The sequence below is a fragment of the Malaclemys terrapin genome, chromosome 3 (assembly GCF_027887155.1).
Source record: "Malaclemys terrapin pileata isolate rMalTer1 chromosome 3, rMalTer1.hap1, whole genome shotgun sequence".
NCBI classification, from domain to species: domain Eukaryota; kingdom Metazoa; phylum Chordata; order Testudines; family Emydidae; genus Malaclemys; species Malaclemys terrapin.
In genome coordinates this window covers 114255406-114282761 of record NC_071507.1, presented here as the reverse complement: position 1 = coordinate 114282761, position 27356 = coordinate 114255406, and the positions used below count along the sequence as shown (strand labels likewise).

Here is a 27356-nt window from a genome sequence, read left to right as displayed (position 1 = left end):
GGGTGGCCAGCCTGAGAAGGAGGCAGAATTTAGCAATGTACATTGCCAAAGAGTCACATTTAATAATAATAATAGCTCAGCAGCCCCCCATCAACTCCACCCACTGGCAGCCCTGCAGATCAGAGCCTGCCCCTTCCTCCCGACCAGCTGTTTTGTGGTCTGCAGGAGGCTCTGAGGGGGAGGAGTGAGGTCATGGCAGGCTCAGGGGAGAGCGTGGGAAGGGGTGGAGTGGGGGCAGGGCCTGTGGCAGAGCAGTGAGCACCCCTGGCACATTGGAAAGTTGGTGCTTGTAGCTCCAGCCTCAGGGTCGGTGCCTATATAAGGAGCCTTTGTCAAGTTGCCAGCCAGCAGCACTTAAGTGCCAGACTGCTGCTCCATCCTGGATTTCAGATGCCAGCTCGCTGCTCCAGTACCACAATACCCCTGGCTGAAATAAGGGTGAAATGGCATCCCATAGTGATTTAGTAAGGGACAAGCAATTTTTAAACAAGGAACATCCCTTATAATACAGGACTGTTGGCAATCTGATATCTGGGCTGCAGGGAGACACCTATCTCTGCTTGTGATCCACAGCTGGGAACCCTCTCCTGGAGTCAGGTGGTTGCACCTAAGCCCTTGCAAGAAACAGCATAGGCACCTGCCTACTTCCAAACAAAATGGTCGGGGAGGGAGTTTAGCTCAGTGGTTAGGGTACTCACGCATTTTGTGTGGCGTTAGGCATGCTTTGAGCACTCCTACAGGATTTGGGCCCCACAGACAAGCTGAACAGAGGAATTCCTATCTTCCCCTGATTAGAGGGTCACATTGGGGTTTAGGCAGGAGACAGGTGTCTGGATGCATGCCCAGAGGGACTTTTACTGTAACAATTTAGGCATGTACAGGGTCAGGTGGCAGCTGAGCAGGGGTTGTGTAGATCACAGTGGTGACTAAAACTGGGACTTGGACATCTAAATCCCTTTGTGGATCTGATCCTATTGTTTTCACTAGTTGGCTCTTGTCATTTGAGTTAAGGTTCCTTCCTTACAATATGCAAAAAATAAGAACTGTGCTATTATTCTGAGCATAAAACTGAAATATGTTGGAGTCAAGTACAGTTAAACACTGGGGACACAAAATGAAAGGGGGAAATCTTTACATGTCAAAGAAAAAAGGAGCAGAGGTGGACAGCATCCAGGAAGCAGAGTGGGACTGAAATTAGGTAGTATTATTTGAAGCAAATTACTGGGGGACTATACAATAGACCACTAAATCAGAAAGGGCAAGAGGATGATTAAAATTGCCAGTATTAAGTGTAAGGTTCTCAAAGCTAGGACAATGTCTCTTTACATTCTTTGTACAATGTCAAGCATCTAATGCGCTTTCACCTAGTTAATAATAATACAGGGAAAAGACAGTATTGATGGGGGAACAAACAGTTTAGATTTAAAAAAATAGGACATCAAGGGAAAAAGCAAGTGAGCAAGTGCTCCTTGTCTGTTTCCTTACAATACATTCCTTACAGGCATCCTTTTTAGCACTTCTATAAACTGAAATAAATACACACACTATTTTACCACACACTCAATATGTTTTAAGCCCTCAGATTTCTTTGCTAAATTTCACATTGCTAATTAAAATGTCAGACAATGGTCTGCATGTGGCAATTTTTTTCCGGGTTTTAAAACAGAACACTAGCTTTCACAAACAGTTTGATTAAGTTGGATCTGTTTTTTTCTAAATATCTAGCCATCAACAGATGGTAAAGCTTTTTTTTTTTTTGCTTGCATGCATATTTAAACAGTGCTCCTGAATGAATTATAAAATCCAAGTTTTATTTTATTTTTTTACAGAGTCGATCCTTTAAATGCTGTCATCAGGACTCCATCAAGTAGAGGCCATGTATCATAGATAGGGTGACCAGATATCCCGATTTTATACGGACAGTCCCAATTTTGGAGGCTTTTTCTTATATAGGCACCTATTACCCCCCACCTCCATCCCGATTTTTTACACTTGCTATCTGGTCACTCTAATCATAGACCCAAAGGCCATCATATTTGGCTTCATTTTCACTAGATTTTCATGTATCTTACAGAGTCACACGTGACACAAGCCAAATCTCCCCCATTCTCTGTAAACTTGTCAAGTACATTCTGAATTCTAGGCTGTTATGAAGTGACATGGGAATGTAATAGTATGAGGTTGGCCAGGCTGATGTGTCTCATTCAACCCTGTTTTATCTTTAAGGGTAGCTATTAACAGCACTGCCACTGCTATGACCAATTTCTCTCATCACTTTACAGAAGGAAATAAATCCATTTCCTTTAAGCAGCAAAATCACTGATTTTTTTAAAGTGTTTAATAAAACTAGTCTTCCAAAGTTTGTATCAATTAAAACACATATGCAACTTATGTAGGATAAAATTCCCTTGAAAAGCATGTGAAATATGCTTGTAATTAATATTCTTTAAAACTTATATGTAAGCAAAATTGCATTTTTTTCCGATCTGCTCTTGGTCAAATCACACACAGATTTTAGTAAGTCTGTAACTTTATGCATGTGAGTAATTCCATGTAACCTAATGGAACTTCTCACATGCTTAAAGTTAATCACATTATACTTAAGTCTTTATAAGTACAGGTCCTGATGCTGCATTCAGAGAAAGGCAATGCCCAGTAATCATTATCCTTTTGAAAATCCCCAGCTTCTTTTCTTTTTAAGGTACTCTTAGTTAATTCTACAGGCCCTGAATTTGCCATGAAGAGCACTGACCTGGGCTAATGCTGGGTTAAGTTCCAGGAGGACTTGTGTTTCGGGGGATGAGTCTACACTAGACATTTTTTTCTTTAAAGTCCTCTTCATTGCAACCTCTGCACCAATGGTAGTGATGATGAGAGTGCTACTGTTGACTGTGCACTAGCACTTTAACTACTATGTCGTCTAAACCTGCTCAATCAGGATGACATGGTGGTTAAAATGTCAGTGCTTATTAGCATCTGGACTACACTAGCCCTCAGAGGATCAGTACCGGCACCTGTAAGAAATAATACGAAAAATATCTAGTTTAAAGAAGGCTGGGGTGGCACAACCTCTCTCTGAACTCCAGAGTGTGTAGGTAGAGTGTACATGCTGCATTATCTACTGACCACAGCATGTTCTCCTCTCTGCATGTGACAGCTCCCTATTCATGTGAAACCCAATTTCTGAGCTGGGTAACCCAACAATAGAAACACAGTCAGGGTTTCAGGTTTCTTGTGATTACTGTGCTACTTAATGCAGAAACCTTGGCAGTGGACTTTAAAGTTTTCCCTACAGGCAGTAAAGATAATTGAAAGGTTTAAGGCTCATTCTTGTTTCTTTAATCCCAGATTATTTTTATTTTTTGCTTCTTCTTGAATAAAGAGAACATCAGATGAAGAAATACCAAAATGCAATATTCAAGTTTTTAACCCAGTGCTTTGTGCTGAGGTAATTCGTGTTTAATGATGACAGATGGCGCTCTCTGCCAACAGATCTTTACCTCAGATACCTACTAGCTGTCACAAGACTACTAGGTTTAAATCACTTTTTAATCCTTCTAACAAAATAACTTTGGTTTGTGCTTTACACATTTCAAACAATAATATAGAAGTCCCAAAAGCAAAAGCCAGAGGCTAAAAATTCTGTATACGGCAATTATGGATATATCTAACTGTTCCCTGATGAGATTCATGAAAAAAAGGCATTTGGAATCATTTGTTGCCAGTTGACAGAAAGGGAGGTTATCTAGTTTGTTATATATCATGCTATGATGACATCTCATAGGCTTTAATAACCAGGGGCAACAGCCTCTCATCCTGCATTTAAAAAAGCATTGAAGAAGACGCTCGCTGCAGTCTTTTACTTCCCACAGTAATGCTGTGTTATTCCCTTCGTGAGGCAATCTCAGCAACAGTGCATAAGAGATTAATGCAAAATCTGTTTATTCCAATAATCCGCAGGTGCAAACAGGCCAAGTAATATGGATACCAGGCCTTACACATATAAGTGATGTGGCTCTGATCTCCCCCTAGCCGCACCTTATTCTAGTAGCATGGCTGGCCTTACATCTGTGGTGCTTCATATATTGGCTCTTCCCTTTGCAGTCATCTCTGCATAACTCTGTTATGATGACCCCTCTGATGGGGGTGAAGGGTTGCAGGGCAGGCAGGTAGGCAAAGTTAATGTTATGATGTGGAAAATATCCATGCCACATAGAACAGCTGCAGAGCATTAATGTACAGTAATGCCTTTTGTAGATACCAGGCCAAGTTCAGTCTTGATATAGATGGGTGCAACTTCATTGACTTCCATGGAGTTGTGCCCAGTAAACCTAGGACTGACGACAGTCAAAGATCCTGTGCAGTGCTTCAGTATAGTCAAGCTGTATTTAGGTGATATACACCATTTAGACCTGTGTAAGTATAAGTATTACCTACATATGTGCATGTATACACTCACATTTTGCCATATTAAAATGCATATTGTTTGGTTGTGGCCAGCATACCAAGCAATGCAGATTGCTCTTTATCAGTGACCTGCCCTCTCAGTATTTACCACTCCCCCAATTTTTGTGTCATCTACAAAATCTATCAGGAACGATTTGATATTTTCTTCCAAGTCATTAAAAATTTTTTAAATAGCGGGGGGCCAAGAACTGATCCTTTCAAGACCACACAAGGAACGCACCCATTTCAATGATGATTCCCCATTTACAATTACATTTTGAGACCTATCAGCCAGTTTTTAATCCATTTCATGTGTTTTTATATCTTTTCTAGTTTTTAATCAAAATGCGATACCAAGTCAAATGCCTTACAGAAGTCTGTTACATCAGCACTAATATCAATCAAATTTTTATCAATCAAAACTTTATCAAATTTATAATCTCGTCAAAAAAAGATATCAAGTTTGTCTGACAGGATCTATTTTCCACAAACCCATGTTGATTGGCATTAATTATATTGGCCGTCTTTAATTCTTTATTGAGTCCCATATCAGCCACTCCATTATCTTACTCAGGATCGATATCAGACTAACAGGCCTATAATTACCCGGGTCATCCCATTTACCCTTTTTAAATATTGACACAACATTAACTTTCTTCCAGTCTTCTGGAACTTCCCAAGTCTTACAAAACTTATTGAAAATCAACATTAATGGTCCAGGAAGCTCTACAGACAGCTTTTAAAACTCTTGGGTGCAAGTTGTCTGGACCTGCTGATTTAAAAATGCTAATTTCTGTAGTTGCTGTTGGGGTGGCAGATTTGTATAATTTTTTGTGGTGCCCAGAACAGGTCCAAGGCCCACTCCCTCCTCCCCCCATGAGAGAGGTTTGGGATGTGGGAAGGGCTCAGGGCTAGGACAGAGGGTTGGGGTGCACAGTGGGGCCAGGGATGAGGGCTTCATGGTGCAGGAGGGGACTCAGGGCTGGGGTGTGGGGAGGGGTGAGGGCTCTGGCTAGGGGTGCAGGCTGTGGAGCGGGGCCAGGGATGAGGAGTTTGAGGTGCAGGCAGGCTGCCCTGGGCCTGGGGCCAGACAGGATGACTCCTCCCAGCCCTCTCCCTGCTGACAGCAGCGAGCTCGGTGGCGGGGTGGCTCCTCTCCCCCTGGTAGCACACACACCCTGCACGTGCTCCTAGGGCACCTCTCAGGTCCAGGAAGCCTCCTCGCCTCCCCTGCTCCCCTGTGGTGGGTGCCAGGGTGGGGGCTGCCATCACGTGTGCACCCCCTCCCTCCGCCTGCTGCCAGCACCGCTCCCTTTTGTAGCCAGCAGCAGCAGCAGCAGCAGCGGCAGCCAGCGATGGAGCGCAGAGCGGCAGGGCAGCCACCCACTGCCCAGGGAGGGATGCTCCAGGGGAGGCGAGCGGGAGCAGCAGGCGGGGCTGGACAATGCTCTGGGGGAAGGCACGCAGGGCAGTAGGCGGGGCCGGGGGAGAGACCCAGCCCCGAACATTGGTGGAGCCAGGCCCCCGGGCCCTGAATATTGCTGGACCACAGGCATCACGGGCCCATATAACCCGCCAACCCTGGCTGCTGTTTAACATGTTCCTGAGATCCTTGCCTGCACTTCAAACCTTCTGCATGTAGTGTTATTGTATCCAACAATCATTTAGGAAACTGCATTACCTGCAGGTGACATAGTAACAGAAACATGCATGATGATTAGCATGGAGCAAAGTGTCCTTCTGATCACTGCCACATGAGAACATGGACTGGAGGAGAAGAGGGGGGAATAGATGGAGTTTCTATCCCTCTGATTTTATCAGGACAGTTAAGGAGTAAGTTACCATGACCTATGAAAGAAAAAAAAAGTTGTCATTTCCTATGTATACAGAGGAGTAACAGTGGAGTGGATAAAAGGTGAGGTTACCAGAAGACCTTGAGGAAAGAGAACAAAAAACTAAATTTAAGAGCAAATCAATCCTACATGCTCAGAAAGTTTCTAATGTAAAAAGACAGATGAATTAAAGGATTAGGTCACACTGCCTGATCAACATCATTTGATCTTCTGCTATTGAAAAAGTCCCATGCATTTTTCTAAGTCACTGGGCTTCTCACGGGATGGAAGCAATGCAAACTTTAAATGAAATTACAAATCTGACATAGAAGAAAACTGATAAACTGAAAACAACTCTCCTTGCTTCAGTAATGATCACTTTCCCTTTGCTATGAGATGATGCATTCAAATCACAACACAGAAGACCTCTGCATTCTGATATGACAAATAAAGGTTACAAGCTAAATGGAAGCATCTCAAACTTCAATCTCTGAGAGGTTCATACTCTGTGAAGATTTTGTCTCTCTGCCTTTACTTTTTTAAAAGGTGATTAGCAAAGGAAGGAAAATGTTTGCAAGTGTGATTCTTACGTGTTTCCTTCTTTATGGTACAGAGGTGGCTAGGTTTTTGCTTTCTCTTTGTTTTATTGCTTGTTTTATTAAACACACAAAAAGATCTGGTCCTGTATGTGCCACAAGAATATGAAGCCTGGAGAACTAGTCCATTGGTAACATTTGTTAAGAGAGTAAAAGTTGAGCAATTGAGAGGGGAAGGAAGTTTGTGTCAAACAGGGTAGGTTTTGTTTGTTTGTTTTTAAATAATACCTGTTTAACTGTTAATTACTAGTTAACATTTTGAATAAAGGAAGCCTTTATTAGAGCTTCAACTCTCTCTATCATCCCTTCAGTTAAGTTTGGACAATAAACATTCTATAGGCCTCCAAGCAAAACCAAGGCAGACCACACTTGCCCTTATTGATTCTCCTAAGATAAAAGCAAGCAGTAAGAAATCTTTAAAGGAAATTTAAGCCCTCCTTTAGCTATGAACAACAACAAATCCTTTGCCAGGTTTCCTTGTTAAGTCTATAGTCCTTTCACTAGTTACATTTTAAAATGAGTTTAGAAGAAGCTTTTCAAAAGGCACAAATGGGAATTAAGTGCCCAACTGACACTGAAAGTCAATGAAAATTGGGCGCCTAACTGAGCTTTGTACCTTTCAAAATCTCCCCTTTAGTCCTGGTGAAATGTGCCAGTTTAGCAGCACTAGAAAAGAAACTGAAGTTCTTTATCGACAGGAAAAAGCTCAGGGCTGAAATGTACAACCCCCATCCCCCCACCGACATGCCTGATTTAGGGGCAGCTTCTATGACTTAAAAGTTAGTTCAGTCCCATTGCTTTGTTCAATCCTTAATCTCTCTGCTAAGGCTGCCATTAACAGTGTCAATTGTGGTGGTAATGTGTGTATGGGGGGAGGGGGTTGTCTTTGTGCTGTCTGTTTTTTTAATAACAGGAGTACTTGTGGCACCTTAGAGACTAAATGCATCCGAAGAAGTGAGCTGTAGCCCACGAAAGCTTATGCTGAAATAAATTTGTTAGTCTCTAAGGCCTAGTCTTCACTTACCGGCTGGTCCGGCGGCACGCCATCGATGTTCTGGGATCGATTTATTGCGTCTGGTTAAGACGCGATAAATCGATCCCGGATCGATCCCGGAAGTGCTCACAGTCGGCGCCGGTACTCCAGCTCGCCGAGAGGAGTACGCGGCGTCGACGGGGGGGAGACTTCCGGCCGCGTCTGGACCGTGGTAAGTTCGGACTAAGGTACTTCGAATTCAGCTACGTTATTAACGTAGCTGAATTTGCGTACCTTAGTCCGAAGTCCGGACTAAGTGGGGACCAGCCCTAAGGTGCCACAAGTACTTCTGTTCTTTTTGCGGATACAGACTAACACGGCTGCTACTTTTAAACCTGTTTTTTTTAATGTGCACTTGCCCCCTACGAGCTGGAATGAATCAAATTAATTTCATGTAGATCATCAGGTCGTCTTCAGATAGTCTTATAGTCACTGCCAAGATAATACAAATAATAAACAACAACAATAATAATGCCCTTTAGGTGTCTGTTCTAAAAGATTCTGTTTGTTCCTCTACCCTGCCCCAATGTGTTCACAGAGTATTGCAAGTTAGCATTTGAGGTGAATTAACATCAATATGCCATATTATTGTCATCGTCTATTATCACATTGTATAAACCATGCAAACTATGGGCTATGATCTACCCACAGTCTTTGAACACAACTCCCATGTATGTCAATAGGAATGTTACATTTATTATTTGTTTTTAATACAAATATTACTGTAGTGCAGACAGGCCTTGGTCAGGATCAGGGCCTCATTGTGCTTGGTGTTATACAAACATACATGAAGACATGGTCTCTGCCCCAAAGAGTTTACAATCTAAGAAGACTAATTACATGCGTGGAGGGAAAGGGATACCATCAAATATATTGTTAATGGTATGCTATTGGACATAACCAGTCTATTCATAGTGAAAGTTCTGATGAACTTTTTTCTGTGTAAAAATCTCTGCAACAGGCATATTCAATTATTTGCAATTGTTAAATGAAGTTTGTCCAAAGAAGTGCCTGGGGTCTCTGCAAACTGTTCCTTTTGGCTATTCACTGTTTTTTATTTGTAGTGTATATCTAAGTCAGATGTTATTGTTTCTAGTCCACATCTATTGGATAACTGATTTTTTATATAGAAAAAGAGCAAATACCCTTGTTCCTGTGCAAAAATGTGTTTGTGTGCAAATATCAATATTCATATAAACAGCTATTCTCCAAACATTTGTATGAACAGAAATCCATTCACAAGAATGTTCTTAAATAGCCTGAGAACAGCCCCCAGCCCATGTCTCCACCCTTCTGGCCCCATACCCAGGGCAGATGGAGGCTTCCTACAGCTGCCCGCACGGCTCTTACCCCGACCCAGCTCCGGCTTCCAACCTGACCAGGGGGTGGCGCCTCGGGCCAAAGAGCCACAGCCGGGCCATGGTAAGAGCTGCCCGGGCAGCTCTGTGGAGTTGCAGACCCTCCATGTGCCCTTGGCAGGAGGTCCAGCGGGTGTGGGGGGGAACTGGGTGGGGGCTGCTCTTGAGTCCCCCTATCATGGGCAAGTGGAGGCTCCCCGGCTCCCCACAGCTGCCCAGGCTCCCTGGGCCACTCGTACCTGGGGCGGGCTCCAGCTTCCAGCCTGGCCAATTTTTGAGAGAGTCTTAAAAATTTGGCAGCACATCTTTACCATTTGCATGAGTATTTGGGGATATCTGGGTGTAGATCGCAAACCTTATTCTAGGTATAGGTTTGTACGTATCTTTTGCCCTCACAACATTAACAACACTTAGAAGGTTACAGTATTAGTCGCTAGAAATGATTGGGACCTTTTTGGTTCTAAGTTTCTCTTGTCATATACAATCCCTATATACATAAATGTAGATCTGTTAATATATACTTACAATTTATGTGTTCTATTAATAAAATACTTGGCTTTCATCTCACCCTTTACCTGTTTAAGGGCATCAAGCCTTATGAGATTTGTTTGTTTCATCTATTTCCAGTGAATTTTTGCATAACTTACTTTGCTGAAGGTGGTTAGAAAATCCTTACTATTCTAACTCAATAGTACTAACCTGAGACTAGGCAAAATACTGGGGGAAGACAATAAGATTTTAGTTAACTTTCATTAGAATATATATTTCTTAATTTGATCCTTGGTGTTGCTTTTTGTAATGGGAGCTGGGAGGCTTTGAAGGTGCCATATAAAAATATGAATGATTGACTGACTGGTTGAAAGCCCTATAAAGATGTGAATATCCTTACCAAGCATGGAAACATCCCTGACTGCTGCCTCACTGAGACTGCTGACCCTGCTTGTAAATCTTACTTGTAAGGTCATTTCCTTTTCTGATTAGATCAAAATAGTGGCACCAATGTGAATATGTCAACATGGAGATTTCCTACTGGGCTCATTTTCCTTTCAGTGATAAATGGATGTGTGGGCTTTTTTTTCAGTCAAGAAACATGTAGAAACATTTACTCATGTAGAAATATATCTCCAAGCTGCCATAGGAGTATTCAGAATGATTTCACTTAACAGTTACAATCCATGGTAAGTATTGCATAGTCTTATATTAATGCACATCAGAAAGCAGCTAGAGCCCTTCTGATCAAGGCGGGATGCCTTTCTGGAAGATATGCTTTAACCAAACACAAATTATTGGGCTCAATACAGGGGTAACTGGGTGAAATTTAATGGCCTGCAGTATACAGGTCATCAGACTAGGTGATCTAATGGTCCCTTGTGGCCTTAAACTCAGACTACTTAATTTAGCATTTGACTTTGCAACCGATGTATAATGCAAAGGGTATATAAAGACTTCATATAAAAAGAATGGTCACCATAAAAATCAGTAACTACAAATCCCAATCCAAGAAATGTTTAAACACAAGGCCAGATTCACTGCAAAGTGCTCTGTGTCTACAACTTGCAGTGGGGTCATGGGAAGCTGAACGCTCTTAGCACTGCTCAGAATCAGGCCCTTATGCCCGATGTAAGTCAATAACTTCAGACAGCAGCTAAATAGCTCTGAAATTGACCAGAGCAATAAAATGGTTCCTAATCATTTTTTGATTGTAAAAAAAAAAAAAAAAAAAGGCAAGGAGTTCTCCTTAAAAGTTCATGGGACAACATGGCACAGGCATTTGAGGCACGGGGAGAAAAGGCTTCTTGTACTCATATCCAGGGGCAAGCACCAATGTGGCTAGGAAGTGCAGGTGCAGTGCTAGATTAGCATCATTGTTGGCATTAACCTCTCCTAAGAAGGCAGGAATCAGCAAGATTAGGGCAGAGCCACGTTCCCCTTTGTCCCAATTGGCTGGTGAAAGAGGGTGACACATGTCGCACCTGTTTACAAGCTGACAGAGTTTCTACTTCAGCATGCTTTTCCTCTGGAGTCCCAGCAGGAATTGGGCTGAGTCAGACAGAATTTCTCTTGCAGTGTTAAACCATCTGTGAGTTCCCCTATGCAAAGGGAATTCTCCATTCTCCAGCTATGGCTGGAATCAGACCACTTTTGGGTACGTCTACACTGTAGCTGGAAGGTGTAGTTTCCAGCTCAGGTAGACATACACATGCTAGTTCTGATTGAACTGGCATGCTACAATTAGAATTGTAGCTGTGGGGTCCATGAGTGGTGGGATGGGCTAGCCAGCCTGAGTATGTGTCTAGGGATTCAGATGAAATCTTATTCAGGATCACTTGCCCATCCCACTGTTCTCACTGCATTTCTACACTTCTGTTTTAAGGATGTTAGCTCAACCAGAGCTTGTGTGGTTATGTCAACTGAAGTGGAAATTACCCATCCAGCTTACACCCTTAGTGGACCAGAAAATCTGGCCCAGAGAATGCTGAAAGAAAGAAAATGGAGATAAAAGTAAAGAAGGAATCTGTGGGATGGTATGAGAGAGACAGAAGGGAATGAAGTGGAAAAGGTATAATTTTTAGCCAAGATGAGCCAAGAAGGGTGGGTTTTGGTTTGTACAAAATTTGAGAATCCAGTTTTGGTTTTGCAAAACCTAAAAATATCAAGGGCACTTCGTATCTTCAAATTTCATTTTATCTGAATTGTCAGTGTTTGACAGGGAAGGCGAAGGAGTGAGCAGAGGAAAGGTTCTGATTCAGATTCACCTCTGATCTCAAAAGTTAGGGAATTTATTTGTGCTCCTATGCTCCTTAGGGCATTACATATTTGCACCTAAAATGGTCTTGTCTAATTAAAGTCTTTGGGCTTTAGAGGGGTTTCTGGGTGAAAGTTACTGGTCTGTGTTATACAGAAGGTCAGACTAGATAATCTAATGGTCCTTCTGTGAAAAAATCTCCAAAAGAAAATCAGTCATTGAAGGCAAATTCTGAAAAATGTCTCCAGCTCTCCAAGATCTCACTACACAAAAAGATCTTCTGATGCAGTGCATGAGCCACATAAATGCAGCTTAATTTTTATACGTCTTCTTGCATCTTCCAGTACATAGACCCAATTATTTTTTTGAAAATTTAAGCAAAATAATAAGCACTTTGATTTAAACAAACACCCTAACCTATCAAATGTGGACCAAGAACACAAATACTAGGTTATTTATTAAAGAGTATTATTGGGTTGTAGGCCCCAGGAGAAGCCAAAATACTGAATTGGCAGGAACCAAGTCAGAGTTGTGGATCCTGATTTTCACGGTACAACTGTGCTGTGCCTTGCTAATGGGCTGCTCTAACTTACACCAACTGGCAATGGTCCCTGCAGCATAGTATGCCAACTGGGGATAACTGGAATGCATTGCACTCTGACCCTCCCCACCCATTGCATACCCCCAACATTGGATGTAAGTAGAGGAGGTAGTGAAAGATGTTGGTACATCAGCTTTTGTGCCAGCTGAGAATTCATCCTCCCCAGGAGTGGCACAAAGGAGATTGAATGGAGAAGAAAATTTAGCCTGAACTTTCTGGAGCAGCATATAGGTTTTGTCCAGCAACATCAACAAAACAAAAACAAAACAGAACAAAACCACTTCCCACTGTTAAGTACATTCATCTGGTGGGGGGAAATCCACTCTCCTTTCCATATCTATAGCTTCTCTCACAGCATAGTTCCATTGCACCACGCTAGGGTTGGATTAGAGGGAGCCCCGCGGTGTAGGGGGGCTCCCTATACATACAAGCCTTTACTACTTTTTTTTTTTTTTTTAATTTCCAAGGAATTTATTGTGATTTGTTTAAAAATGGAGAGAAAACTTGGTAAAGGCAGAAAACAAAGGGCAAGGAGCAGGAGTGCCCAGGACTCACCACGTGGCAGTTGAGGAAGCCTACCACTCTCTACAGAGATTGGACGGTCTCAGCTGCTGGAACCCATTTCCCTGTCCTTCTCGCTCCCCGCCTGCACAGAGGAAGTGAATGCAGCTGCACTGAAGAACCAGGGTCAGAAGAGGGCTCTGTGAAGTGCAGAAATGCAGCCGCAAGGGAATGGGGAGCAGTACTCGTGGAGTGCACCTTTCTGCTCCCCACAGGCCTGTTGCTGCAGCAATTGGTCGGTCTCAGCTGCTGAGACCCAGCTGCTGCTAGTCTCACTGCCCCACTACTCAGAGGAAGAGAATGGGGTTGCGCTGAGGGGAGCAGAAGGCTTTATCCCAGGAGTACTGAAACCCCCTAAACTCTCTCCCTCCCCCCCTCCACTGCACACAGCCCTATGCTGACCCCAGCCCTTCAGTTCTATCCCAGGAGCTTCCCATGCAAAAAAAATCCTGTTTTTTGTTTTTTTAAAAAGTCAACATTTATGGAAGAAGGGGGAGGGAGTCAGAAGTCAGTAAAACCCAAATACTGACTTTTTCAAAAACCCAGGAATTTTTTGTGGTTGGGGGTGGGGGAAGAGTGACGGAAATCAGTAAATACTAATAACAAAGGGCCGTACCTATACAACACTGAAAATAAATGTTTGAAACCAACCTCCTGAATTGTGTTCTTATATTTAATTTATATTTCTTTGGCCAAGAGAATTCAGACAATGGAAGTGGAAAGGCACCAGCGAGAGTCAGTGCCAAAGCTTTGGGTGAGAATCTGCATATTTGTTTTGTACACATCGCCTTTGTTAAACACACAGACAGACACAGATATTGGAGAGGAAGACGCACGTTTAAAAAAAAAGTTATTTTAGGACAGTTATATTAGATCCATATGTACGTGGACAGCAGTACTCAGTCAGTCACATCTAGTTAACTTCAGTTTATTTGCATACTGCACTCATTCTATTGGTTGAAATGCTTGGCAACAGCTGTCCTGATTTCATATACTCTAAATAGTCATATTTGACTACTATATCATCAGGTCATGAATTATATCCCTCAGATAACATTATGGTCTTTTGTTACTATCTGCCAATGGGGTATTTGTTACATGTATGTCTCATGCCAGGATATCATCAGGGGGCTGTAATTTGTGCAGCCATACTACAGGCATGAAATATAGATATATGTATTTTGAAGTGTGATAAAAATCCACGACAGCTTATTCAGCATTCATCATCAATAGAACTGCAGTGTGCATGACAAACTCAAATAAGTGACTGACTAGAGCGTAACTTCAGAGTAAGTTAATCAGCCAACAATGAGCTGTCCTGAAACACAACTTTTAAAAGTATAAAATTGCCTCCCATTCTTCTGTTTTCTCCATTCTTCCATAGCAAATAAACTTACAAAAAAAGTAGGGGAAAATGTTGTGTAAGTTCAGACTAAAATTGGAAAAGGGTTTTACATGCTCTCTCCATGAGGCTCTGCTGTCCAGGTAGACACCACTGGAACTCTGGGAGTAGCTTCCTAACCTGCTCCCCTGAAGATTCTCTCCCCTCATAAGCCTTTATTAGGTCCAGATTCCTTACCTATAACTGCCATCCAACTACTTAGGCAATTAACTATCACAACTGGAACTGGGTTGGCTTATTCTTACTGGAGCCTGTCACATGTAGGCTGGGTGCACGACTCCCTAACAGGCCAGCTGCACAGGATAGTAGAAAATGTTTTCACCCCTCAGTTCATAGAGATTTAAACTTATTTCAGTTGAGTTCAGAGATATGAGTAGGATGGGTGGAGAACATAGTCAGGATGCATGCATGCTGTAATGTTTATTTGGAAGTTTAGTGTATTAAAAATCAGACATTTATGCAGTTAACGTATTTTAAACTCCAGTCTAATGGTGACGACGGGTAAATTGAACAAGATTTGTTTCACAAATTGTCTGGGAAAGGAAACAAAAATGAAAACCCACAACCCCCTCGTCCCCACTTCACCCCCCACTGCCTGGTAGGCCCGGCTCCTGCAAACACACATGTAGTCAATGGGACTATGCACATGCTTAAGTAAGCATATGCATAACAGTTGCAGGAATGAGGGCTTTAAGGACCACAGTATCAGCAACTCCTATTGTCATCTTACAAGAGAGATGTCTCCAATACATCCCTGCTCAGGAAAAAAAAAAAAAAAGTGTCAGGATCAGATGAGAGATAAAAAGATTTCAAACATTTTGACATTTTGTTTTTCTGACTCCATGTTCTTGGGTTATACGTAAAACTTTATGCAAAGATTTTCTGAAGTGCTTGCTTAGACCCACATTCTCTGCTGATTCTTTGCAAGTGGATCATAAATTCTCATTTGTTTTTAAAGCTAAGACATGCTGCCATGTAAAACAGAAATTCCCAGACATTTCAGAATATGGATTGTCTTTTATAGGAGGTTTAAGGAGTAATTGTTTCATGTGGGAAATCAACTACAGTAATATCAACCAAAAATTCCTGCTGAACAGAAAACTATTGATTTTCATAGATTCTAAGGCAGGAAGGGACCATTGTGATCATCTAGTCTAACCTCCCCGGATAACACAAGCCATAGAGCATCCCCAAAATAATTTCTAGAGGAGATCTTTTAGGAGAATCCACTGTAAACCTTGGCAAATTGTTCCAATGATTAATCACTCTCACTGTTTAAAATTAGGTGTAAATTTTTATTTATCTGCCTTTAAAACTAAGGTTCTTTACATGGAACAAGTATTCAGAAACCGAAAGAGACTTTGTTTTTCAAAATAATTTGAGCTCTCTATTATATTGATTGCCTTCCATTTCCCAGCCTTTGTTTGATATTGTAATTTTAAATATAAGTTTAAAATCACAGTACAGATTATGTGGGCATATGTACAGTTAGGAGTTGTGCTTTTTTGGTCGCAAAATTTGGAGTGCTGCACATGTACCTTAGTATATGCTAGTTACATTTTATTCCAAAATGATATGTATTTTGTGGTTTTTGGTTTGGATGTCAGTACATTTTGCAAAGGAATAAGAATACTGCATATCATCATGAGTATGGACCAGGATTACAGTGTTGGGACCTTTGAATGCGCTAAATTGCATTGCAAATATACAAAGACTCAAGAAAGCATTTCAAGACTGCTGGTATTCCATTGCAAGGCACTTCTTGATAAACTGCCATGCAAACATGTTTCATTACAGTGTACTGACAGGTCACTGTGGTGACATTAGGAAGATGATAGTAACGCTTGAAGAATGATCCAACATGAAAAATATTCATTGCTTGGTGGTTACTTGCAGGCAATTCCAAATAGTGTTACACAAGGGTCAAATTATAAAGCTTTTTCAGTGACATTCATAATTGTTTAAGATAATAAAATTGGCTGACCTTTTGTCAACTAGTTACTATTCAATCCAAGACGTGATAAAACCCACCACATCTGACTTTCCGTAAACTGGCTTCGTTGTGTTACACTTTTCCAATAGGATAGATTTTTACAAATCATGTCAGTAAGACCCCTGCTGCCTCAAAACATAATATGCTCTCATTTTGTACAAGTGAAAATTTCAACCAAACCAAATATGACAATTTAAAGAATTGCAGATGGTTAGGGGGCTGGATAGTTCTGTTAGTCTAAATTAATTAACAAACAAAAGGCGTCTTCTGGTAGCTGACACCAGTTCAGACTTGCTAACTGAAGGATGGATTTTATTTTATTTTTTAAACTGCGTCAGGCAGACAGAATTCATGGCTTTGCGTTTTGGGCCCTCCCTGGACTGAATTCTGGTTCTACTGATGGTAAGCATTTCATTTTACTAATTTTTAAAGGAGATTTTTATTGGACGGCTATAAATCAAAAACTGATTTTCCAAAGCAAGCACATAAAGCTATGATGCCGCTTTTTGGTTTTATAGGCGTTTTCTGTTTTTTGAGTTGTTTAAGGAACAAGTATTACCTCAGGGATGACTTAAATGATGGTGTCAATTACACTTTGGTAAAATTGTCAAATTTATATGTGAAAGGGGCAGAAGAATGGGGTTGCAGGGAAAGAACCTAACAAGAAGGTGTAGGAAAGTGCAAGCTGAATCCCAACTGCACCCACCCACAGAAAACTATTTTACATCCTCCTGTCAGTTGCTTTTCATGCTACCACCCTGCCCTTCTATCACCATTTATGTCCCTTCTGAATTTAGCCCCAAGTATTTATGTTATGAATTCAGGTGACTTGGTGAATGAGAAGGAAACAAGGGGGGAATCTTATGAAGAGCTATAGAATTGCAGTTCCAGTTCATCCTACTTTTAGCTTCATATTTGTGGCATGTCACATATGAGAAGGACAGTCTTTCTAAACAAACCAACTTTTATATGGTATCATATTCATAGTCGTAAATCATTCATTCAAATAGGGCTAATCACTACCCCAGTTGTCTTAAGCCTTGTGCTATGCTGCAGGGAGCTTGGAGGAGCCCTGTGACTGTATTTTGCCACCACGTTGAAGAGAAGGTTGGGATGATTTTTGTGTCCAAGATAAACTGACCCATCTCTGCACGTCGCAAAATAAAACTGAGTGAACACTATCACATTGCCAACATTAGTTGGAATTTTACTCTGCTCACATCACTTTTTTGTTTGCTTTGGCAAAATATTCTACCAAACCATTTGACTGGTTCACAAAAAACAGTCCATATTAAGTGATTACTGGAAAATAAAGGTGGAAAGTGAAATTTGAATTCATCATTGCTAGTATTCACCCCAAAGCCTGGTTGTAAGTATTATTCTTGTCCAGTCAGAGAACAGAAGCATACTCTGTGATCTGTGTCAAATCATCAGTTCATATTTACAATATCGAAGTCTCACAATTGCTCTTGAACAATCTACAGACCAAAAGTTATTTGTAGAAATGAATCTGAATAATTTTAACTAATGAATATATTTGAGAAAATTGCAAACTGCTTGTGAACAATTCACAAACACCAAAAGAGGCACCATTAATCAAATAAATTATTAATTGCAAATCATTTTCACTGCTCTCCTACTCAGTCTCAGCAGAAGTTATTTATCCTTGTGACTCATAAAAATACTTCTGAGGAGCATTTTTTCAGCCTTTGGAATAAACCATGTTGTACAAAATGTCATATTTTCAAAAATGTAACAAAGGAAGATTCTATGCCATACTTTCCATAATGTCTGCAACCCCACTAGAATTTCACAAGTTGAACTCAGAACTATTAATATACGCCATGTATTTTTCAGAAATAAAGCATAAATATTTCCAAAATGCTATGTAATATGTTTGTTTGCCCAATGGCACCGCCTTCTATTTTTCTTATGATTATAAGAAAATATTTGTTTAAATGGGAAAATAAATGAATAGATTCTTCAGTCTGTAATTCATCCTCTGCAAATGCATGCAGTCCTGTCAGCAGGGTTCTCTGACACACTAAAGGGGATGACATTTTTGTGGGAGCACATTGTTGCTTATGTTTGCATATTAGAAGTGTACCACTCATTTGTCCCATCTCAAAGAGATTTCAACTAATCTGAAATTTTTAAGACACAATTGCGTATTTCCTTTTTGTAGTAGGTGGGTCGGTTTTATTGAAATAGCAATATTTTACCATTCATCTTTGAATTCTCCAGAGAATATTATATCTATTGGGTGCTGATTTGACACAAATGTTAGTTACAGAGAGGGATCCCAGATGCTAATAGTAATTAATTGCCACAAATACGTCTGTGGCATTACCCATACCTTTTGTGTGCCTCTGTGAAGCCTGCAATGTGTCCAGATAAACTAATTAACACTTTTATACAACTGGAATTGATTCCCATTCATTATTCCTCCCTGTTTATCAGGCATTTTACTTGGGAATTACAAATGCCTCATTGGTTACCCAAACTCAATACCCTGGGGTTTCTTCTTTTGCCATTCCGAAGTGGCTTAATCAAAGTCAGACTGATGACATACTGTGCTGCCTTTGTAATGCTATACTTGTGAGACAAGCATCTGGAGCATTACAATATGGTACTTTTACATATATAAGTAATAATAAAAAGGGATTGGGTCGGAGCCATAGCCTTATATAAAAGATCAAATACTCCACAATATTAAGAGTATCTGTAATAAGGGTGGAGTCCACAGAAATGATCCAAGGTCACTAGATTAGCTCAGATGACTGAAGGAAAAAATGTGAGTACAAGTGCCCTGTATATGGGTCCAAACTAGGAAATACAATGGAATCTGTAACATGATGTGTTACAAGCAGCAAATTGGTGCAAACTTATCCTGTGACCTGGTTATCTACAGAAAGTCGGGACTCGATCCAGGAACTTTGATCTTCCTAGAAACAAGAGAATGCAGCATCACATACAGCTAATTTAGTAGAGTTCACCTAGAGTACAACTCAAGTCCTAACGTGGGCTTGACTGTGTGACCCAACTGCTGCGTGCAGAAAACCGCCTGCCTTCCTAAGCTAGACTCCTTTATTCAGCTCCTGAATTCTCTTTCTCAAGATGCAATTTTGGCCCTAGCAATTCAAGAAAGAAAGAAAGACCTCACGTCCTTAACACAGTAGTTCTCTGTTTCAACAGATGTATTTGGAAATCTTTACAGCATTCCATTGGAACCAATGTAACTTTGATGCTTTATTTCTCCGAGGCACAGCAAGTATGGAACATATTATCTTATTGGGGAAAATCCTGATTTGTATTATTGCCTTGGCACTTTCCGCGTGGTCTTCATGCAGTGTATCCCAAAGTGCTTTACAGAGCAATAAATTATATTACCAACAGCCATTATGACCTCAGTAAGATATACATACGGCCAAGAACAGCTACATGTTACTATCAGTTAATTAGTGGTGGTATTCATTAAATGAGGCAGTGCGAGCCAGGAAGCTATCCTTTACTCTTTGTGAACTGTGTCATGGGATGGCACAAAAGCCATCCAAACCACTGGCAGCAGGCAGAAAGGAAGTTGAATATCTCAAAGAATGTGTTATTTTGGCACATGCTTATAGTACATGCAGGCGCACACGTACATTCACCTCAGACCCTCACATACATTCTCTCTCTCTCTCACACACAGGGCTTGATTAGCCACTGCCTTGCACTGTAATTTATGCCTGCACAGATTGGCACCCACTGAAAGAGTTAGTGTGTTACCCCCTTTTCACAAGTGTCAATAACTAGACAAGATGCAAGGTAGTGGAGAATTAGACCCATGTCATGCAACATGCTGTACCTGAGAGGACAAGGCACTGACTTCCATTGTATACGAGACCCTTGAGAAGTACATAGTCCACAGCATGCAAAGGGAGTTTTGCTGTTCTTTCCTTGTATACCACTTTGACCCATGAATAGTAAAAAGAACAGGAGTACTTGTGGCACCTTAGAGACTAACAAATTTATTTGAGCATAAGCTTTCGTGGGCTACAGCCCACTTCATTGGATGCATAGAATGGAATATACAGTAAGAAGATATTTATACATACAGAGAACATGAAAAGGTGGAAGTACCATACCAACTGTAAGAGGCTAATTAATTAAGAGAAGCTATTATCAGCAGGGGAGAAAAACTTTTGAAGTGATAATCAAGATGGCCCATTTCAGACAGCTGACACAAAGGTGTAAGGATACTTTAACATTCAATTAGTGTAATGACCGAGCCATTCCCAGTCTCTGTTCAAACCTAAGTTAATGGTATCCAGTTTGCATATTAATTCAAGTTCAGCAACTTCTCGTTGGAATCTGTTTTTGAAGCTTTTCTGTTGCAAAATTGCCACCTTAACGTCTGTCACTGAGTGATTAGAGAGGTTGAAGTGTTCTCCTACTGGTTTTTGAATGTTATGATTCCTGATGTCAGATTTGTGTCCATTAATTCTTTTGCGTAGAGACTAGGGTTACCATACGTCCGGATTTTCCCGGACATGTCCGGCTTTTGGGGGCTCAAATCCCCGTCCGGGGGGAAATCCCCCAAAGCCGGGCATGTCCGGGAAAATCGGGAGGCTCGGCCGGGGCCTCTTTGTGCGGGGCCGGGGGCATGGTGCCCGGCCGGGAGCCGGGCCGGGGGCCAGGCCGGGCCAGGGTCGCAGTGCCGGGCCGGTCCGGGCCCGCGGGGCCGGGGAGCCGGGCCCGGGTCGGGGAGCCGGGAGCCGAACCGGGCCCGCGGGGCTGGGAGCCGAGCCGCGGGGCTGGGAGCCGGGGGCCGGGCCGGGCCCGTGGGGCTGGGAGCCGGGGGCCGAGCCGGGCCCGCGGGGCTGGGAGCCCGCCCACTTCCCGGTTCGCCAATACGGCCGGGAGCCGGGCCGGGCCCGCAGGGCTGGGAGCCGGGCCGGGCCGGGGGGCCGGGCCCGCGGGGCTGGGAGCCGGGCCGGGGGTCGGGGAGCCGGGCCCGCGGGGCTGGGTGCCGGGCCGGGGTCGGGAGCCGGGCCGGGGAGCCGGGAGCCGGCCCGCGGGGCTGGGAGCCAGGGGGTGCGCCGGGGGTGGTCGGCCAGGGCCCGAGCCGACCCAGGCTGGAGCCGCCGGGGGCCAACCTGTGCCACGCCTCCCCCCCCCTTACCTGCTTCAGGCTTTAAGCAGGGGAGGGGGCGGAGACTTTGGGAGGGGGCGGAGTTGGGGCGGGGCTGGGGGCGGGGCCGGGGCCCCCGGGAGTGTCCTCCATTAGGAGGCACAAAATATGGTAACCCTAGTAGACACTGTCTGGTTTGGCCAATGTACATGGCAGAGGGGCATTGCTGGCACATGATGGCATATATCACATTGGTAGATGTTCAGGTGAACGAGCCCCTGATGGTGTGGCTGATGTGATTAGGTCCTATGATGGTGTCACTTGAATAGATATGTGAACAGAGTTGGCAGCGGGGTTTGTTGCAAGAATAGGTTCCTGGGTTAGTGTTTTTGTTGTATGGTGTGTGGTTGCTGGTGAGTATTTGCTTCAGGTTGGGGGGGCTGTCTGTAAGCGAGGACAGGTCTGTCTCCCAAGATCTGTGAGAGTGAGGGATCATCTTTCAGGATAGGTTGTAGATCTTTGATGATGCTCTGGAGAGATTTTAGTTGGGGGCTGAAGGTGACGGCTAGTGGCATTCTTTGTTGGGCCTGTCCTGTAGTAGGCGACTTCTGGGTACTCTTCTGGCTCTGCCAATCTGTTTTTTCACTTCAGCAGGTGGGTATTGTAGTTTTAAGAATGCTTGATAGAGATCTTGTAGGTGTTTGTCTCTGTTGGAGGGATTGGAACAAATGCGGTTGTATCTTAGAGCTTGGCTGTAGACAATGGATCATGTGGGGTGTCCTGGATGGAAGCTGGAGGCACGTAGGTAAGTATAGCGGTCAGTAGGTTTCCGGTATAGGGTGGTGTTTAGTAGTATGCCTTCAGGTTAGAGGTACTCCAATCCTGAAAACAGAACTGTAACTGAAGCATATTAAAAGGGGGTTGGTTCTATATTAAGCTTTCACCGCAGTCAGTCTATGAGCCTGAATGCCATGTTCAGTTTCAGAACCTAGTATCATACACATTCAGATAACGCACTTTCAGGATATCTTAGCCTGACCCGGTGGCCTTGATCCTTCAGCTCTCTCCTAACCACCTTTCTTACACTCCTATCCAGATCCTAGAATGCCTTCTTATCGCTATTCAAAGTTCACATACCTTACTACAGTAAGGGGCTGGAGCTTAGGCAGTGTGGCCTAGCGGTCACAGGTGGGCTGGAGTCCACCAGTCAAGCACAGCCATAAGGTGGCAGTCAGCAAGCAGGGATCAGAGTAGTCGCTAGGGCTAGGATCAGTAGGCAAGAGTCAGAGTCAGGCTGGGGTCAGAGATCAGAGGTAGATACAAGGCTGGAATCAGGAGGCAAGAGGCAAGGTCAGAGTCAGACCAGGGTCAGAGACTGGAGATCAGAAAGCAAGGCAAGGGCTGGAGTTACAACAAGCCAGAAGCCTGCATGGTTGCCCAGACAACTTCCTGGGCCATCCTCCAGGGTTAAATAGTAAGCATGGGATAATCAAAAAGCTGCAGGATGCTGTCACTCTGGTCCCTTGGAGTGGTGCTTCCTGCAGTGCCTAGTCTCCACACTAATATTAGATATAGCTCTGCATGGCCTCCTGGTGGGAATGTGGAAACATCAGATGTCCCAGGCTCTGTAAACCCAGATTCTAGTCTCACAGATCTCTACAACTACCCCCTCAGCTGCTAGAAACCCTCTCTATCCTTAAGTAGAGGACACCTATCTGATTCCTTCCCACTGCACTTTAAAGTTTAAGAAATGTCTAATACATTTCCTCTTTTCTAGCACTCTACTCCATTTTGAGTATTCTGGAAGTCACCTTCAGACTACTACACCTCTATCTCGATATAACGCTGTCCTCGGGAGCCAAAAAATCTTACTGCGTTATAGGTGAAACCGCGTTATATCGAACTCACTTTGATCTGCCGGAGTGTGCAGCCCCTTCCCCAGGAGCACTGCTTTACCACGTTATATCCGAATTCGTGCTATATCGGGTCGCGTTATATCGGGGTAGCGGTGTAGTTAGTATTATCTCTATAGCACAGTACTGGGATCACTGATGTCTCAGCCTTCCTCTTCTCACTAGAGATGTATGTTCAGATCTGAACTTCTCCAAAGTTCAGGGATGTTTGGCATCTGAGCTTTTGGTTTGGGCCCCTCTCTATTTCTCACATCAGATCCCAGAAGGTGATAGAGGCTGTTCACAGCTCAGAAAGCCAGGCCCTCAGGATATAAATGACAAACTGTAAAAGAAAAGTCTTGGTACTTAATTTTTTTAACTGGCTTTTTTTTTAGGGGAATAGCGTCACTTTTTCATTTTTACTCCAGCCACAAATTAAATGGTGCTCACTTGGCTTTTGAAAATCTTGATGGGCAAGGTCACTCCAAGAGGCCAAAGTTAAACAATCCGCTCTCATGGCAAACTCTGACAATTTCTTTTTGTCACCAAAAAGGCCCAAAACTAGTATAAGGTGGACGAGGCGATACATGTCAAGACATAATATTTGGCATTTTGCTGCTTTCCCTGCACAGTGGATATAAGGAAGGTCAGGGTAAAAACACAGCTGGAAGTCACAGTGGGCTGCTTGGAGGTGGAGGGGTGAACAGAATAAACATTCTTGTTTCACCAAAATAAAGCTTGACAGATTTGGTTTATTTTCAGGTCAAGATGCAACCTGCCCACTGCAGGCAGATGAGACTTGTTTCAAAGCATTCATCAAAGCACGATCTGCATTCCATTTTGGTAATATGGCATCAGACTTCTCAGGATTACATTTTATATTGTTAGACAACTAACGCAAAGCCATCAAAGCTTTCAGCTCTCCTCAGTGTCCCTTCCCACACTACCACCATAGGAGATATTTCTCTAGAGAACCAGCAGCTCAGACCTGATATCTGTCAGGAATGAATTGCTGAGCAAACTTCAGGGAGCCCTTCCGTTGTAAAAACAATAATACCTATAAATCTCTCTCTCTCTCTCTCTCTCTCTCTCTCTGTGTTTACAGGAAACAAGATCTTCCTTCCTGTCCTCTGCCTATAACAGAAGATTGGGCACTCTCTTGGTTTCTCTGACACAGCAGATGAGTAAAAAAGGCCTCCTTACTGCAGCTTTCTATGGAGCTGTTTTGGTGACAGATTATTTTTAGTCCATTTTGTTGCACGCTGACAGTCGCATCCCTTGCTTTCTCCCCTCTGTTTCTTTGTGTGTCTTTGTAACTCCTTCCTGCTACTGTGAGATGTGTGAACTATATATGGCCTGGGAAATCTGTAGTAGTTGCAGTATTTTTAAACTATCCTGGCCCCCGGTTTGCACGCTGCTGTGACGCAGAGAAGCTAACGTTGCAGAGTTTCTCATGGGTATCCAGAGTGCCCGGCAGTAGTTCACAATGGTTGGGTCGTCTGTATTTTTTGCCCTTGACAATACAACCCTTGGGGCCTGATTTGACATCTTTAATCTTGGGAAGCAGCAAACCTTGTCTATGTACAGGAAAGGGTTTAAAGCAAGCTGTCGTCATGGGAGTGCTTCTGGATGTCAGCTGCAGGCCTGTGAAAAGCTGCAACTTTTCCATCTGGCCAGATGTTATGAACTAACCTGGCAGGCTGGTTACAGGAAAGATGTTCATGAACATTTAGCATCTGTCACCCATCCTACTGCAAAAGCTGTATCTCAGATATAAGCCTTTGCTTGCTCCTCCTTAGGAGACAGTATTACTTCAGCCTACTGCAGGGGATTAGAAGTCAGAACTGGGTTCTGTTCTTCAGTCACTAACTTACCGTGTCACTTTAGGCACATCTTGTAACGTCCTGTGCACCAGTGTCCCTATCTAAATGGGGATAAGAAGACTTACCTAGTGTGGGTGCTTTGACATCCTTGGAGGAAAGGCAGTGGATGTATGTTCAAAAATTGGGGTTGGGATTTTGTGTGTGTGTTTTTATTAATGAAATTTATATGTAGTAATAGACATCCCTGTCCCACAGGGTTACTATCTCAACAGACAAGCCAGACAAGGGGTGTGCGGGGGAATAAAAGAGGATAAGAGAGGCAGTGCTGGGAGTAAAATGCTAGTTTCTTGACCCCAAACAGTGCCCTGGGACACTGTGGGACAACACTGCTTCTCAAGAGTTAGAGCTGTAAGAATTGGAGGGAAAAAATCCCAGAAAATGGGTAAGGACAGAACCTTGATATGGAAAAGAAAATGTTTGGTCCCAGTCCCTTCAACCAACACCATTTACACAACAGGGCCACAGTTCGGCTTTCTGACATACAGAATCAGAAGTGGCACACTCAGAGAGGCCTTTAATTATTTTCTAGTTGGGTAGGAACTGTCATATCTCACTATTTGGGGTGGGATAGGATGGGTAAAAATACTCTTTTAAACACCCCCTTTAAATATCACCTTCTAGGCAAATTCCTTCCTCCCTTCTTTTCATCACTAATCCCCAGATCTTACTTCTCTAGAACATTTGTCCTAAGTCTCATCTTTGATTTGTCTTGTCATATTTAGTTTGTAAGGCCTTAAAGGGAAGAAATATGCTGTATCCATCTTCTGTACAGTATACTTAGTCAGAACTGCCTTCCACCTACACTGTAAGATTGAGGAGAGCTAGGTACGACACAATTATCCCCTGACACAGTTAAAACACAGCACCATCTTGTAGCATGGAAGGAACGTATGTTTATTTCAGCCATACCCTTGAACTGCACTACAGCCCTGTTTGGCCCAAGGTTGTAGCACAAACTGTATACATAGTTAAAACACTTGAGTCCTATTTGCTGTACACCGCAAGACAGAACTCTCTTTTAACCATATCAGGGGACAACCATCTTGTAACTAGAGCTATGTGAATAACTGATTTTTTTGGTTCACAGTCTAATTCAGAAAAAAATGTTTTCTGTCTACCCAAAACTAAACTTTTAAAAGTTTTTGGCAAACCAAAAAGGAAAAAATTGTTTCAGGTCAAACAAAACATTTCATTTGAAACAAAGTGTTTCATTTTTTAAATGTATTTTTAATAAAATAGAAGCAAATTTTGAAATTAAAAGTGATTTCAAATAAAAAAAATCAAACATTTCATTAAAAAATATGTTTGTGTTTTCAGTTTGCTTTGTTGTTGTTGTCTTTTGACCTAAACAACTTAGTGAAATCAAACAAATTCACAACATGTTTTGGCTGATCCAAATCTACATTTATTTTATTTTATTTTATTTTATTTTGGGGGGGCCTGAAAAAAAGTTTCTGTCAAAAACTTCACCCAGACCTAGCTGTCACCAAATCCCCAACATGACTGGCCCTTGATATGGACTTACTCTCTGCCATTAAGCTATCCACCTGGTGGGCCAGAATGACCTAACCACCACAGGAGAAAAAAAAGTGGGGAAACAAAAATGGAGCCAGAAGATATATATAAAGTGTCCTAAAAGGGTGTGTGAGAATTTAATTCATCATCATCTACACCAAAAAGCCTTTAGTCCTGTCAAGGCTTCTTCCCCACTCTGAACTTTAGGGTACAGATGTGAGGGCCTGCATGAAAACTTCTAAGCTTAACTACCAGCTTAGATCTGGTCCGCTGCCACCATCCCAAAGCTAATTCCCTTCCCTGGGTAGCCTTTGAGAGACTCTTCACCAATTCCCTGGTGAATACAGATCCAAACCCCTTGGATCTTAAAACAAGGAGAAATTAA

General features: G+C 42.6%; 1 protein-coding gene across 1 annotated transcript in view; it reads left to right on the top strand.

Annotated features, from left to right (window-relative positions):
- Window positions 1–24693, top strand: part of TPD52L1 (TPD52 like 1) — a 112936-nt gene extending 88243 nt beyond the window's left edge. Inside the window, exon 8 of the mRNA XM_054022397.1 lies at window positions 24679–24693. The gene's annotated coding sequence lies outside the window, so the exon portion shown is untranslated. The remainder of the gene's footprint in view (window positions 1–24678) is intronic.
- Window positions 24694–27356: the final 2663 nt, after the last annotated feature.